The sequence below is a fragment of the Mesoplodon mirus genome (assembly GCF_964341445.2).
Source record: "Mesoplodon mirus genome assembly, chromosome: 7".
Taxonomy (NCBI): Eukaryota; Metazoa; Chordata; class Mammalia; order Artiodactyla; family Ziphiidae; genus Mesoplodon; species Mesoplodon mirus.
In genome coordinates, this window is record NC_138983.1 from 108890254 (window position 1) to 108904639 (window position 14386).

At 41.3% G+C, this 14386-nt stretch overlaps 1 pseudogene across 1 annotated transcript; it reads right to left on the reverse strand.

The window, feature by feature from the left end:
* Positions 1-12402: 12402 nt before the first annotated feature.
* Positions 12403-14056, reverse strand: LOC309808936 (elongation factor 1-alpha-like; annotated as a pseudogene). The gene is made up of 4 exons: positions 13916-14056; positions 13530-13723; positions 12713-12994; positions 12403-12576 (listed from the first exon to the last, which is right to left on the reverse strand). The product of its transcript is annotated as an elongation factor 1-alpha-like (transcript).
* Positions 14057-14386: the final 330 nt, after the last annotated feature.

The window sequence follows — 14386 nt, forward strand, 5'->3', positions numbered from 1 at the left end:
ACTGGCTCCGAGTCTTATCCCCTCAACTGCTATACCAAACCATTTCCATGAGCATGAACTTCAGCCCCAGGAGTTGGCCACTGTTCACATGAGCTGCTGGGACTTCTTGTCACTCCCCCTCTAAATTCTTCCGTACTTACACTCTCCTTTCCATATAAAACTCCTTTTATCTTTCTCACATCAACTTTTCCTTCTCTCTTGTCTTAGAGAAAAGGATTCATTCACAGTCATTGTTCCCAAAACCAAACCCACCATTTTTATTATTGTCTCCATTTTTTTTTCTAGCTCTTCTGGATCCTTCTTTCTTTAATTGTTCTAATTCTTCTTTGGTCTCCAATCTCTCCCTACTTCCTCTCAGTCTAAAAACATGCTTAGATCTCACTTATAATTTTTTAATTAATTACAAAACTTCCCTTCACCTTGTTATTCCTTCTATCAGCCATCATTTTTCACTGTCCTCTCTCTGCCAAAAGTCTAAAAATAAAACTGGTCAAACGAGATTTTCCACTTCCTCACTCTTTGAAGCTCTTATAATTTGGCTTACATTCTCCCCTCACTTCACTTAGGTCGCTCTCTTGAAATTCTCTAGTGGCCATCAAATCCAGGAGCCTTACCTCATCAATTTCCTTAACTGCCCCTCTGAAAATCTGGTCATGCTAAATTGGGCAGGGCCCTTCCATCAGCTATTTATACCCTAAGTTACAGCACTGTTTTCTCATTGCCTAAGTCAGGAACCAAAATCTCTCATTTCCTGTGCTCCTTGAACCACCATCCTCTTGAATCCTCCATTCTCTCCATTTTCAATGACACTGCAGTTATTTAATACTCATTACTTCACTTGGATTATTGCAGCTGCCTCCTAATTGCACTCTTGCACTCTCTGTTTCTTGTCTTGGCCTCTAACAATCCATTATTTTAAAGTCTACTGAAAATATAAATATAGATAGATATGTATAAGATAGATATAGATATAATGGTGTCGCATCCCTTCATTAAATCACTTACAGATTACCTATGGCCTTCATGAACTCTTAAACATGGCATATCATGCTCTGGCCTGTGACACCCAGTTCAGTCCAGCCTCATTTATACTCCCCTCCCCCACTTTGTATACCATACTCCATATCATAATTTACAGTTGTATGAAAGTGTCATGCTCGCTCATATCTTCAAGCTTTTACAGGTTCTACACTCTCTGCCTAAATTGCTCTTTCTAATCTCTTTCAACTGAGTAGGATTCACACTTGTTTCATAAGAGTCAATTCAGTTTATTTACTATTACTGGTTTATAATAAAGGATTCAAATGAACAGTCATATGAAAAGGTATATAGGGTAAGGTCCAGAAGGGTCCTGAGTACAGGAGTTTCTGTCCCCATGGACTTTGGGGTGCACCACTCTCCTGGAACGTGGGAGCTCTCCAAACTCCTCTGTTTAGGGTATTTATGGAGTTTCTATTATGTAGGCATGATTGATTAAATCACTGGCTGTTGGTGACTAACTCAGGGGATGGAACTGAAAGTTCTAATCTTCCAGGCACAAGGCTGGTTCCTCTGGCAACCAAGCTCCATCTTTTATCACCTCATTAGCATAAATTCAGGTATGGTTAAAAGGGGCTTATTATTAAATAATATTTTGGACCATTATTTCAAAACTATCACTCACCAAATCTCTTTTCAAATGAATTTGTAGTATTCTTACCAATTACAATACTCATGCCATTAACTGCAGCCTTTACAGGTGATCAGAATTCAGGGTGATGATTACCAGGATAGAGACAACCGGTGAGATTCATGGGATCACATAAGACTGGCAGCTTCTGTTTGAGGCTCTGGGACAGAGCAGAGTGGGGATCAAGTTAGATGTTGTAGAGGAGATAACATCTGAATTGACTATTTTGTCTGATATGAGTATTGCTACTCCAGCTTTCTTTTGATTTCCATTTGCATGGAATATGTTTTTCCATTCCCTCACTTTCAGTCTGTATGTGTCCCTAGGTCTGAAGTGGGTCTCTTGTAGACAGCATATATACGGGTCTTGTTTTTGTATCCTTTCAGCAAACCTGTGTCTTTTGGTTGGAACTTTTAATCCATTCACGTTTAAGGTAATTATCGATGTGTATATTCCTATTACCATTTTCTTAATTGTTTTGGGTTTGTTTTGTAGGTCTTTTTCTTCTCTTGTGTTTCCCACTTAGAGAAGTTCCTTTAGCATTTGTTGTAGAGCTAGTTTGGTGGTGCTGAATTCTCTTAGCTTTTGCTTGTCTGTAAAGCTTTTGATTTTTCCATTGAATCTGAATGAGATCCTTTCTGGGTAGAGTAATCTTGGCTGTAGGTTTTTCCCTTTCATCACTTTAAGTATGTCATGCCACTCCCTTCTGGCTTGTAGAGTTTCTGCTGAGAAATCAGCTGTTAACCTTATGGGAGTTCCCTTTTATGTTACTTGTCATTCTTCTCTTGCTGCTTTCAATAATTTTTCTTTGCCTTTAATTTTTGCCAATTTGATTACTATGCGTCTCCGTGTGGTTCTCCTTGGGTTTATCCTGTATGGGACTCTCTGAGCTTCCTGGACTTGGGTTCCTATTTCCTTTCCCATGTTAGGGAAGTTTTCGACTACAATCTCTTCAAATATTTTCTCGGGTCCTTTCTCTCTCTCTTCTCCTTATGGGACCCCTAAAATGTGAACGTTGTTGCGTTTAATGTTGTGCCAGAGGTCTCTTAGGCTGTCTTCATTTCTTTTCATTCTTTTTTCTTTATTCTTTTACACAGCAGTGAATTCCACCATTCTGTCTTCCAGATCACTTATCCATTCTTCTGCCTTAGTTCTTCTGCTATTGATTCCTTCTAGTGTAGTTTTCATTTCAGTTATTGTATTGTTCATCTCTCTTTGTTCTTTAATTCATCTAGATCTTTGTTAAACATTTCTTGAATCTTCCCCCTTTGCCTCCTTTCTTTTTCCATCGTCCTGGATCATTTTCACTATCATTATTCTAAATTATTTTTCTGGAAGGTTGCCTATCTCCACTTCATTTAATTGTTTTTCTGGAGTTTTATCTTGTTCCTTCATCTGGTACATAGCCCTCTGTCTTTTCATCTTGTCTATCTTTCTGTGTATGTGATTTTTGTTCCACAGGCTTCAGGACTGTAGTACTTCTTGTTTCTGCTGTCTGCCCTCTGGTGGATGAGGCTATCTAAGAGGCTTGTGCAAGTTCCCTGATGGGAGGACCTGGTGGTGGGTAGAGCTGGCTGTTGATCTGGTGGGCAGAGCTCAGTAAAACTTTAATCCACTTATCTGCTGATGGGTGGGGATGGGTTCCATCCCTGTTGGTTTTTGGCCTGAGGCAACCCAACACTGGAGCCTACTGGGGTTCTTTGGTGGGGCTAATGGAGGACTCTGGGAGGGCTCACGTCAAGGTGTACTTCCCAGAATCTCTACCCCCAGTGTCCTTGTCCACATGGTGAGATGCAGCCATCCTCTGCCTCTGCAGAAAACCCTCCAACACTAGCAGGTAGGTCTGGTTCAGTCTCCTATGGGGTCACTGCTCTTTCCCCTGGGTCCCAATGCTCACACTACTTTGTGTGTGTCCTCCAAGAGTGGAATCTCTGTTTTCCCCAGTTCTGTCAGAGTCCTGCAATCAAATCCCACTTCCCACTAGCTAAGTCTGATTCTCTAGGAATTCCTCCTCCCATTTCCAGACCCCCAGGTTGGGAAGCCTGACATGGGGCTCAGAACCTTCACTCCAGTGGGTGGGCTTCTGTGGTATAAGTGTTCTTCAGCTTGTGAGTCACCCACCCAGCAGTTATGGGATTTGATTTTATTGTGATTGCACCCCTTCTACCATCTCACTGTGGCTTCTCCTTTGTCTTTGGATGTGGGGTATCTTTTTTTGGTGAGTTCCAGTGTCTTCCTGTCAATGATTGTTCAGCAGTTAGTTGTGATTCCAGTGTTCTTGCAAGAGGGAGTGAGAGCACGTCCTTCTACTCTGCCATCTTGACCCTCCTCCTCACCAGGAAATTTTATAAACTTCTCCTCTACAATGTCAATAAGATGCTTGTCATTTCTTTGCTTTTTGTAATGAATAATATGACTAAAGGCATTTTTCCTATCTCTGGTTCTCTATGAAAATGTTTATTGTCTATCTAATATCATGGCCACCTTGATTGCTGCTTCCTCAATTTCAACTTTTCAATATAATCCCCTATAGAATTAAATCATACCTTGATTTAATGGCTGTGAAATTTCCAAGGCTGCTGAAAAGATATACTGACTTAAAAGTAATATGCTGTAATTTCAACAAGGAAGACTTCTTAGAAAAGACTGTTGCCACCCTCAAAAGTCATTGATCAGCCATGGTTAATCATTAAGAATGGTGATATTTAACAGACTGAACTGAACTCTTCTGGGGAACTACAGAAATGTTCATGGGTCAGAACTCAATTCTGGTTTCAGATTTACATCAGTAGCACTCAATTTTGAGTTCTGTAAATTCATAAGAAAATATACTTTCAGAGAGCAAATTGGTTCAAACAAATCTCAGGATTTTATCACATAGTCAGAAACTCCAGTGTAACCCAAGCATTCATAAACTTGGTCTGAAAAGTCTGAAAAGAGATCTCCTTCAACTCTTTCAGATTTTCTTGAAAGTAAGTTATACTGTTTGGTAATTCAGAAATATCCAGAGGATTGTAAAATAATGTAATAGTATGTCTTTCATTCTTCAAATTTGTAAGTAACTTCTGAACTTGTAGCATTATATTTATCAAATAATTGTACATTAGTTCAAAATCCACGTTTCTTCAGGGGAGAAATGGAATTATCAAATGGAAATTTAGTCAACTGAGATTTTCACAAATCTGCATGACCAATGTGTGTTTGAGTGCATGCACTTTCACAAATGAATTATCACTGCTCTTTCGTTCAAATGTAGCACATTAAGATATTTTATCAGTTAGTATGCTTTTGTTTGTAAATAAAAGAAAATGCAAATTACAATAATTTTTAAAATATAGAGAATTCATTATGTCACATAAATGGAATATAACAAGGCTCCAGATTTGGTAACTTCTAGGCTTGATAACATTATCAAGGTCTTGAATTCTTCCCATTTGCCACTCTGCCATCCTCAGAGAACTGGCTTTGTCTTCAGTCAAGATCAGACAAAATAGCTGACACATTTCCAGGAATAGGAAAGCCTGTTTTTTCCTAAGGATTTCTTTTTATGTAAAGAAACCTTTTTCAAAAAAACAAACTACAACAACAAAAAAACAACAACAAAATAAAACCAATAACACTCCCTTTTATATTTCACTTGTCAAAATTATATCACATGCCTATTGCTAGGACAAACACGGGCAAGTGACTGGCTTGGGCTAATTAGGATTTATCCCTGAGTTGGGGTCACGCCCAAGGATCACCTTCCCTCAGCAAAAGCCTTAATTTCATTAATAAAAACAAAAAGTGAAAAAAATTGTATGTCAGCTACAAGTGTCTTGAGCCAGTTAAGATCGAAGTTGATACTTTCAAAGCAGCTTGCTTAATTTCCTTGACATTATTTATTTAGTAATGTTTATTGATGGCTACCTTGTACCATACTCTCTACTAACCATTTGACTTACCAATATGACTGCATTAAAATAAAACAAATCCTTATACTCTGATTCAGCTACCTCCAGTTATACCATTAACTCCTTATGGTAATTGTAGAAATAGGAGGGAAAGTTACAATCTTGATTCTTTCCTTTCTCCCATCGGGTGGGAAGGGTAAGTAAGTCTCACAGGCAGCAATCACAGTAAAACCTGTGAAAATGATGGCAAGAAACCTAAAAAGAGAACTCTTCTCTGAAGAAAAATTCTCAAAACCTCTTTTAATTTCCTTCTTTGCAGTTTCCCTATCTGTGGCAAGTGAACTGCTTTTTTTATGTTTCAATCAGAAGCTTCTAATTTCTTACCAGGTGGTTAGGTTGGACTAATTCATGTGAGCTGGCAAATCTTGTAAAACTGTTTTCGCCAAAGACCTCATACAAATCACAACATTGGTTTAGATGGACAGCACTTAACTGTAGGATCCATGAGTCATGACTTTGGAACAGGGAAGAGAGCCTAGGGAAAGCCTACATCTACTGGCATTCTTCTGAAAGTAGAAAGAAAACATCCAAATCTTGCATAGCACTTTCTTGCAATTAGAAACACTAAACGCTTCTCTAACTCCCATAATTAGACTTGGCGTTTTTCTTTTTCTCCTAAGATGTCAGAATCATGGAATCCCTGAGATCATCTGGAAAACACAGTATACAATATATATATATATATATATATATATATATATATATATATATATGACAAATGTTTTAATCTTCAAAATAAACATATTACATGTAAGCAATTCTAGAAGGAAAAACACACAAGCTGGCTCCAACTTTCCCAAACATCTGACAGTTTAACTCAGAATAAACACTGGTAGGTAATGCATTATAAAAAGATATTAATACTTCTGAGGAAATTCACAATTTACCAACATAATTTAGAAAATACCATTAAAACTCTGTCTTCTACTAATACAGTAGAAATCTCTGGAACTATAAAAAAGAACAAGAGGACTTCCCTGATGGCACAGTGGTTAAGAATCTGCTTCCCAGATGGGTTTGAGTAGCCCTGGTCCGGGAAGATCCCACAAGCTGTGGAGCAACTAAGCCTGTGCGCCACAACTACTGATCCTGCACTCTAGAGCCTGCGAGCCACAAGAACTGAGCCCGCACGTTGCAACTACTGAAGCCCAGGCACCTAGAGCTCGTGCTCCACAACAAGAGAAGCCACTGCAATGAGAAGCCTATGCACCACAGTGAAGAGTAGCCCCTGCTCGCCGCAACTAGAGAAAGCCCACATGCAGCAATGAAGACCCAACGCAGACAAAAATACATTAATTAATTATTTTTTTTAAAAAAAAGAACAAGAAAGCTCTTTATGTCCTTGATATAAAATGGTCTCTGAAATATATAGGTAAATGGAGAGGGGAGTAAAAGGATCAGTACAGTGTATATATTAGACCACCTTTTATGTGATGGCGCAGTGGTTGAGAGTCCGCCTGCTGATGCAGGGGACACGTGTTCGTGCCCCGGTCCGGGAAGATCCCACATGCCACGGAGCGGCTGGGCCCGTGAGCCATGGCCGCTGAGCCCACGCATCTGGAGCCTGTGCTCTGCAACGGGAGAGGCCACAACAGTGAGAGGCCCACGTACCACAAAAAAAAAAAAAAAAAATGTTGAATAAAAATAATCTGTATTTATCATTTCCTCATATAAGCATAAAGAACTCTGAAGGGATAAAAAGGAAACTATGAGCAGAGGTAGAGTAGAAATATGGCAGAAGAACAAGAAAAAAAGAGACATTTTATGATATAATTTGTTATACTTTGTTGGAGTTTGTGTCATGTTAATAAACTACCTATTCAGAAAAAGTGGATTAGAAAATTCTTAGACTTCACCTTCCACAAAAATGGAGCAAATGTACATTTTGCTATTCCTTTCATTAAGTACAGCTAAAAACTCTGGATATTATATGCAAAATACAGGAATACCTTGGAGATATTATGGGTTCAGTTTCCAGACCACAGCAACAAAGTAAATATTACAATAAAGTGAGTCACACAAATTTTTTGCCCAGTGAATATAAAAGTTATATTTATACTATACTGTAGTCTATTAAGTGTGCAATAACATTGTCTAAACAGTGTACATACCTTAATTTAACAACAAACTTTATTGCTAAAAAATGCTATCAGCTGAGCCTTCAGCAAGTTGTAATATTTCTGCTGGTGGTGGGTCTTTCCTTGACGTTGAGGGCTGCTGACTAATCACGGTGGTGTTTGCTGAAGGCTAGAGTGGCTGTGGCAGTTTCTAAAACTAAGACAGCAGTGAAGTTTGCTGCATTGATTGACTCTTCCTTTCACGATCAATGTCTCTGGAGCATACAGTGCTGCTTGATAGGATTTTTCCCAAAGTAGAATTTCTTTCAAAAATTGAGTAAATTTTCTCAACCACTGCTTTATCAACTTAAGTTTATGTTATATTCTACATGTTTTGTTATTATTTCAGCCATCTTCAGCATCCCACCAGGATTAGATTCTGTGTCAAGAAACCACTTTCTTTGTGCATCTATAACAAGCAACTCCACATTCGTTAAAATTGTAACATGAGAATGCAGGAATACAGTCACACTTTTAGAATACAATTCTAATTCTAGTTCTCTTCTTATTTCCACAACATTTGCAGATACTTCCTTAACTGAATTCTTGAACCGCTCAAAGTCATGCATGACTACTGATTTATTTCTGGGCTCTCTGTTGTTCCACTGATCTGTCTGTTTTTATGCCAGTACTATACTGTTTTGATAACTGTAGCCTTGTAATATGTATGAAATCAAGAAATGTGATGCTTCCAGCTTGTTCATCTTTCTCAAGATTGCTTTGGCTATTGGGTTGTCTTCTGATTATCTGTCTGTTCTAGAATTCCCCCTTCACTATCCAGTTGCCGTAGTATCTTAAATTATTTCTTCTAGTTCTTCAGTCTACAAGGACTATCTATGGGTTTTAATAAATACTTTTAGTAACACCACTAGGCACTGACTACCTGCACTCTCAGGTTAAAAGTCATAAAAACAGGAAACTCACCATGGTAGATTCCTTTCCCTTTGTCCAAGTGCTGATTTCCCTCTTCCTTATGGTCACTCTCCAGTAATTTCAGGTACATTTTGTCTGTTTATTTGTTTTATTTTGTTTTGCTTTTGCACTGAGTTTATAGTTGGTATCTTCAGGAGACTCAGTATGATAGAGGTGTATTTAGCTATCCTGGCAGTGGAGGGTTTTTTGTTTTGTTTTGTTTTGTTTTATTTATTTATGGCTGTGTTGGGTCTTTGTTTCTGTGCGAGGGCTTTCTCCAGTTGCGGTGAGCGGGGGCCACTCTTCATAGCTGTGCGCGGGCCTCTCACTGTCGCGGCCTCTCCCGTTGCGGAGCACAGGCTCCAGACGCGCAGGCTCAGTAGTTGTGGCTCACGGGCTTAGTTGCTCCGTGGCATGTGGGATCTTCCCGGACCGGGTCACGAACCCGTGTCCCCTGCATCGGCAGGCGGACTCTCAACCACTGCACCACCAGGGAAGCCCCCTGGCAGTGGAGTTTTAAAGAATATTCTTTTAGGAATAAAGTTTACTTAAAATTTGAGTATTTTTGATATCAAACTGCTAAAATACATTTAAATGAGAGATAAGACTTAATGTCTATCTACTATTATCCAAAATCAAAGTCTTTTTTTTTCCCTTCAAGATCTTGCTTGGACTTTTAGAATGAAAGATTATAGAATTGTTTCATAGTTTATCCTTTTCTGTAACTTATTATATGCGACTTTCATTACTTGGTTTTATTCAGTGACTATTTTGCATGGGCATAGTTTTTGGCCATGGATATACATTGAAGGGTAAATTAGAATATCTACCCTTAAGAAGCTCTGTTTAATAGAGGAGACCAAATACATCAACAAGTATTGTAACAGAGGTATTAACTGCTATATCATAGATAGGTCCAAAGTGCTTTGGGAACACATGGAAAGGTAAAATTAGCTTTGCTTGTAGAGTAGGTGTGGAGGGACCAAGGAAAACACCATAGGAAAGATAAGATTTATAAACTGAGCCTTGAAAGTTTATAAGAGCTCACAGGTAGTTCAAACAGCGAGATAGATATATATATGTATATACGCACATGCATACATACTGAGGGTCAAAAGCCATGAAGGTCAAAAGCCTTTTAATGATGCTGTGCACACTATGTAGCTATAAATTTAATTAATTTGATACCATAATTGACATTTCAGGAGAGAATGTGATTTCATTAGGGAAGGCAATGAATTCTTTAATTCATTTTGAAAAACTTTTAATTTTGAAATATTATAGATTTATAGGAAGCTGCAAAGATAGTACAAAGAGTTTCTGTGTATTCTTCACCCATCTTCTCTCAATGGTCACATCACACATAATTATAGTACAATATAAAAACCAGGAATTTAATATTGGTATAATGTATGTGTATAGCTCTATGCCATTTTAACACAAGTATAGATTTGTGTAGCCACCACAGGATCAAGATAACAGAACCATTACATCACCACAAAGACCTCCTTCATGCAACCCCTTTATTATCACATGCACCCGCCCCCTCCAACTATCCTTAACCTCTGAAATCCACTAATCTCTTTTCCATCTTTATAATTTTTTCATCTTGAGAATGTTATATAAGCAGAATCACCTTATGTGACCTTATGAGGCTGGCTTTTTTCACTCAACACAATGCCCTTGAGATCCAACCAAATTGTTGCAAGTACCTATGTATATTGCTGTATGTTTCTCTCTCAACATTACTCTAGCTGCATTCCTAAATGTTGATAAATTGGGTTTTCATTTTCATTAAATTCAATATATATTTTTATGTCCCTTTAGACTTCTTTCTGAACTCATGGATTATTTTGATTCCAAGTGTTTGTAGGTTTTCCTGTAACCTTTCTGTTACTGATATTGATTTAATTCCATTGCATTCAGAGAACATACTCTGTATGATTCCAATTCTATTAAAATTTGTTGAGGTATCTTTTATGACTCAGGATGGGGTCTGTTTTGGTAGATGGTCCATGGGTGCTTGAAAAGAATATTTGTTCTTCTGTTGTTGAGTACAGTGTTCAATAAAGGTCTCTTAGCTCCTGTTGGCTGATATCTTTGTTGAGCTCTTATCTAGTCTTGTTGATTTCTGTCTGTTCCATCAATTACTGAGGGAGAGGGATTAAATTCTCTAACTATAAGTGTGACTTGTCTATATCTCCTTTCATATCTATCAGTTGTTTTAAAAAATTGAAGTATAGGTGATTTACAGTGTTGTGTTAGTTTCATGTGTACAGCAAAGTGATTCAGATATATATGTATATATGTATATATATACATATGTCTATGTATATATATATGTATATATATTCTTTTTCAGATTCTTTTCCATTATAAGTGGGGAGGGGCATGCTGGGCAGGAACAGAATGGAGAGGAGGAGAGGACAGGAATAGATCTAGACATTTTCATACTAAGATGAAGGAAGTCAGACAGAGAAAAACAAACATCATATGACATTACTTATATGTGGAGTCTAAAAAAAATGATACAAATGAACTTATTTACAAAACAGAAACAGACTCACAGACATAGAAAACAAACTTATGGTTACCAAAGGGAAAAGTGGGGGTGGGGGGGAATAAATTAGGTGTTTGGGGTTAACAGATACATACGACTATATATAAAATAGATAAATAGCAAAGGCCTACTGCATAGCACAAGGAACTATAGTCAATATCTTGTAATAACCTGTAATGGAAAATAATCTGAAAATGAATAGATACAGATATAGTTAGATAGATCTACAGAGAGAACAGAACCACTTTTCTGCACACCTGAACTAACACAATACTGTAAATCAACTATACTTTAGTTAAAAAAATACATATTAAAGAGAGGGTGGGTGAGAGGGACAGACATGGTAGTGTTGGACTAACCTATTGACACTATGCCATTGTAATATCGTTTTACGTTTGAGGCAAACGGGAGAAGGATGGGATAGAGCCCTGTGTAGGAAAACACTTCAAAGCCTATGGGCCTTAAAATAGAACTTTATTTTCGTAGCATGTTGGGAACTTTAGTTAGAAGTATGTGAGATCTAGTTCCTTGACCAGGGATCCAACCAGACCCCCTACATTGGGAGCCTGAGCCTTAGCCACTGGACCACCAGGGAAGACCCTCAGGACTAATTCCTAACAAGCACTTCCACCACTGAGGAGCGCCAAGGCCCTTGACTTCCCCAGGCACTTAGCTGCACCGCAAAGCCTATGGGCCTCCATCTGGGGGGTCGTTCTTGCTGTCTCTGGCCATGTCGCCATGTCCTTCAGGGACACATTCTTCATGTTAAAGCCCACGTTGTCACCAGGCAGGGCCACAGGCAGGGCCTCGTGGTGCATCTCCACAGACTTGGCCTCAGTGGTGACATTGCTGGAGGAAAGATGACCACCATGCGTGTTTCATGAAGCTGGTCTCCACACGGCCCATGAGCACAGTGCCAATACCAGTGCAGTAGGAGAAGGACAGGCAGTCACAACAATTCTAGACCCACCCAATGAGAACTGGCTTCCTGGGAGGTCCCTTGGTTCTTGGGATCAAGGACCAAGGTCACCTGCAGCACTGGTAGGAAGTGCTGAATCTGATGACTGGCTATTTATGCTGTGTATCAGATAAACTGGAAATGCTGGGGGCTTTGGTACTTTATCCCAGCTCACAAGTCAGGATCTGAACCCTGGCAAATCACACACCGGAGCTCATTCAACTCCATCATTCCTATAGAAGCCCTGTCACATCACCTCCAATCTTGTACAAGTCTTGCAGAGGCAGCCTCAGGGGCTTGATGAATGGGCAAGTGGGAAGGAGGGTGGAGTCCAGAGCTTCCAGCAGAGTCACCCTGGTGGTGCTGCCCTCCTTTCACTCAACCTTCCAGCCCTTGAACCAAGGCATCTGTGGGGATGGGGATGAGGAGCAAAGAGAGGTGAGCCTGGGGCGTGGCTACCTGGGCGCCCACCCCAGGACCAGGACCAGGACCCGCGCCAGCTGCCCACCCGCCCGGCTACCCACAGACCCAGCCCGCACTTATGTTGGTGCTGGGCTCCAGCATGTCGCTGTGCCAGCCCTAGATGGTCACAAAGACCGCTGAGGCCTATCTTCTTGATGTAGGCGCTCACTTCCTTCGTGATCTCCTGGAAGCGCGCAGAGCTGTAGGTGGGCTCAGTGGAGTCCATCTTGTTGTCGGGCACGATCAGCTGCTTCACGCCCAAGGTGAAGGCCAGAAGCCCATGCTTGAGGGTCTGCCCCTGCTTGGAGATGCCCGCCTAGAACTCGCCCAGCAGCCGGCCACAATGAACACTGCGCAGTCAGCCTGCAGGACACAGACATCACGGGGTCAAGGGGTTAGTTAGGGGAGGGAGCCCTGGACCGGCTGGGAAGACGCTAGAGCTTCGGGCAGGCCCAGGCCCCTTGGTAAAGCTCCGGGAATGTAGGGAATGGCTTGGGACACTCTCCAGAAGGGGACAAATTCGTGGATCCCTTGGTTGCTGCTGTGCACAGAGGTCCCACCTTCCAGTTAAACTCTCACCCAGTCCCACACATGAGGTTTTAGTTCCTTCCTCCTGGACCCCAAGTGACCTACTTGTCTGGGTGTCAGAAAACCTGGTCCCTGCCCCAGCCTGAAAGGGGGACGGTGTCTGAGCCTCCTCATTAGGGTCTGTCCTCCTCCATTTCTTTCAGAATTGATGATTGATGTGGGGTGAGGAAAACCTTCTAAGGCTTATGATACTGACCTTCCCCAAGTCCCAGAAATAAAGCCTAAGTTTCCTCCCGTTCCGAACCTCTCCTCCCTCCCTCCACTGCCCCTCCCCCCATAGGGATGCCCCTGGGAACATGGGCTGCTTTACTTGGGTGTTGCCTGTGATCATGTTCTTGATGAAGTCCCTGTGGTCCGGGGCATCAATGATGGTGATGTAGTACTTGCTGGTCTCAGAATTCCACAGGGAGATGTTGATGGCATTGCCACTGCTCTCTCTCTCTCTGCCTTCTCTGCCTTCAGTTTGTCCTGCACCCAGGTGTACTTGAAGGAGCACTTACCCGTCTACAGAGGGATGGCAGTGAGTAGAGCAGCATCGATGGTGAGCAGAGGGGTCTAGCCTGGCGACTTCAGCAGTTCCTTAGACCCGACAGCGCACCCTACTGTCCATGCTCTGCCACCAGACCCACCCAGGAGCTGGACATCCTTCCTCCAGCTCCCCGCCAGTCCTAGACACAGGCACCGCGGGTGCCTTACCTCCACTGCCTCCTGCTCAAACTTCTCAATGGTCCTCTTGTCGATCCCTCCACACTTGTAGATGAGATGCCTGGTGGTGGTGGTGGAGTTGCCAGAGTCCAAATGGCTGATGATAGTGATATGGCTCTTCTCTTTGCCCATGGTGGCGGGTTCCTTCCTTCAGTCACTGTTAAACTGGAGCACGAAGTGGGTGAGGCCAAAGCATTCCAGGCAGATCCCCTGTCTCCTCTCCTCCCCTCCACCTTGCTCATGCCAAGCACCCCCCTCCCCACTTCATGGCCTAGCCCAGAGCCTACGACAGGGTAGTGTCAACTGAAAAGTAAAACCAACTTGCCAGGCTCACACCCCGGTAAGGGTCAGTGTCCCAGGGGCATAGCCGGTACTTCCAAGTACATAGTCCTGGCCCAACCAGCTTTCTCCTGTGTGGGCCTTCCCCAGAACATGTGGGGGCTTAGCCATCCCCCATTCCTC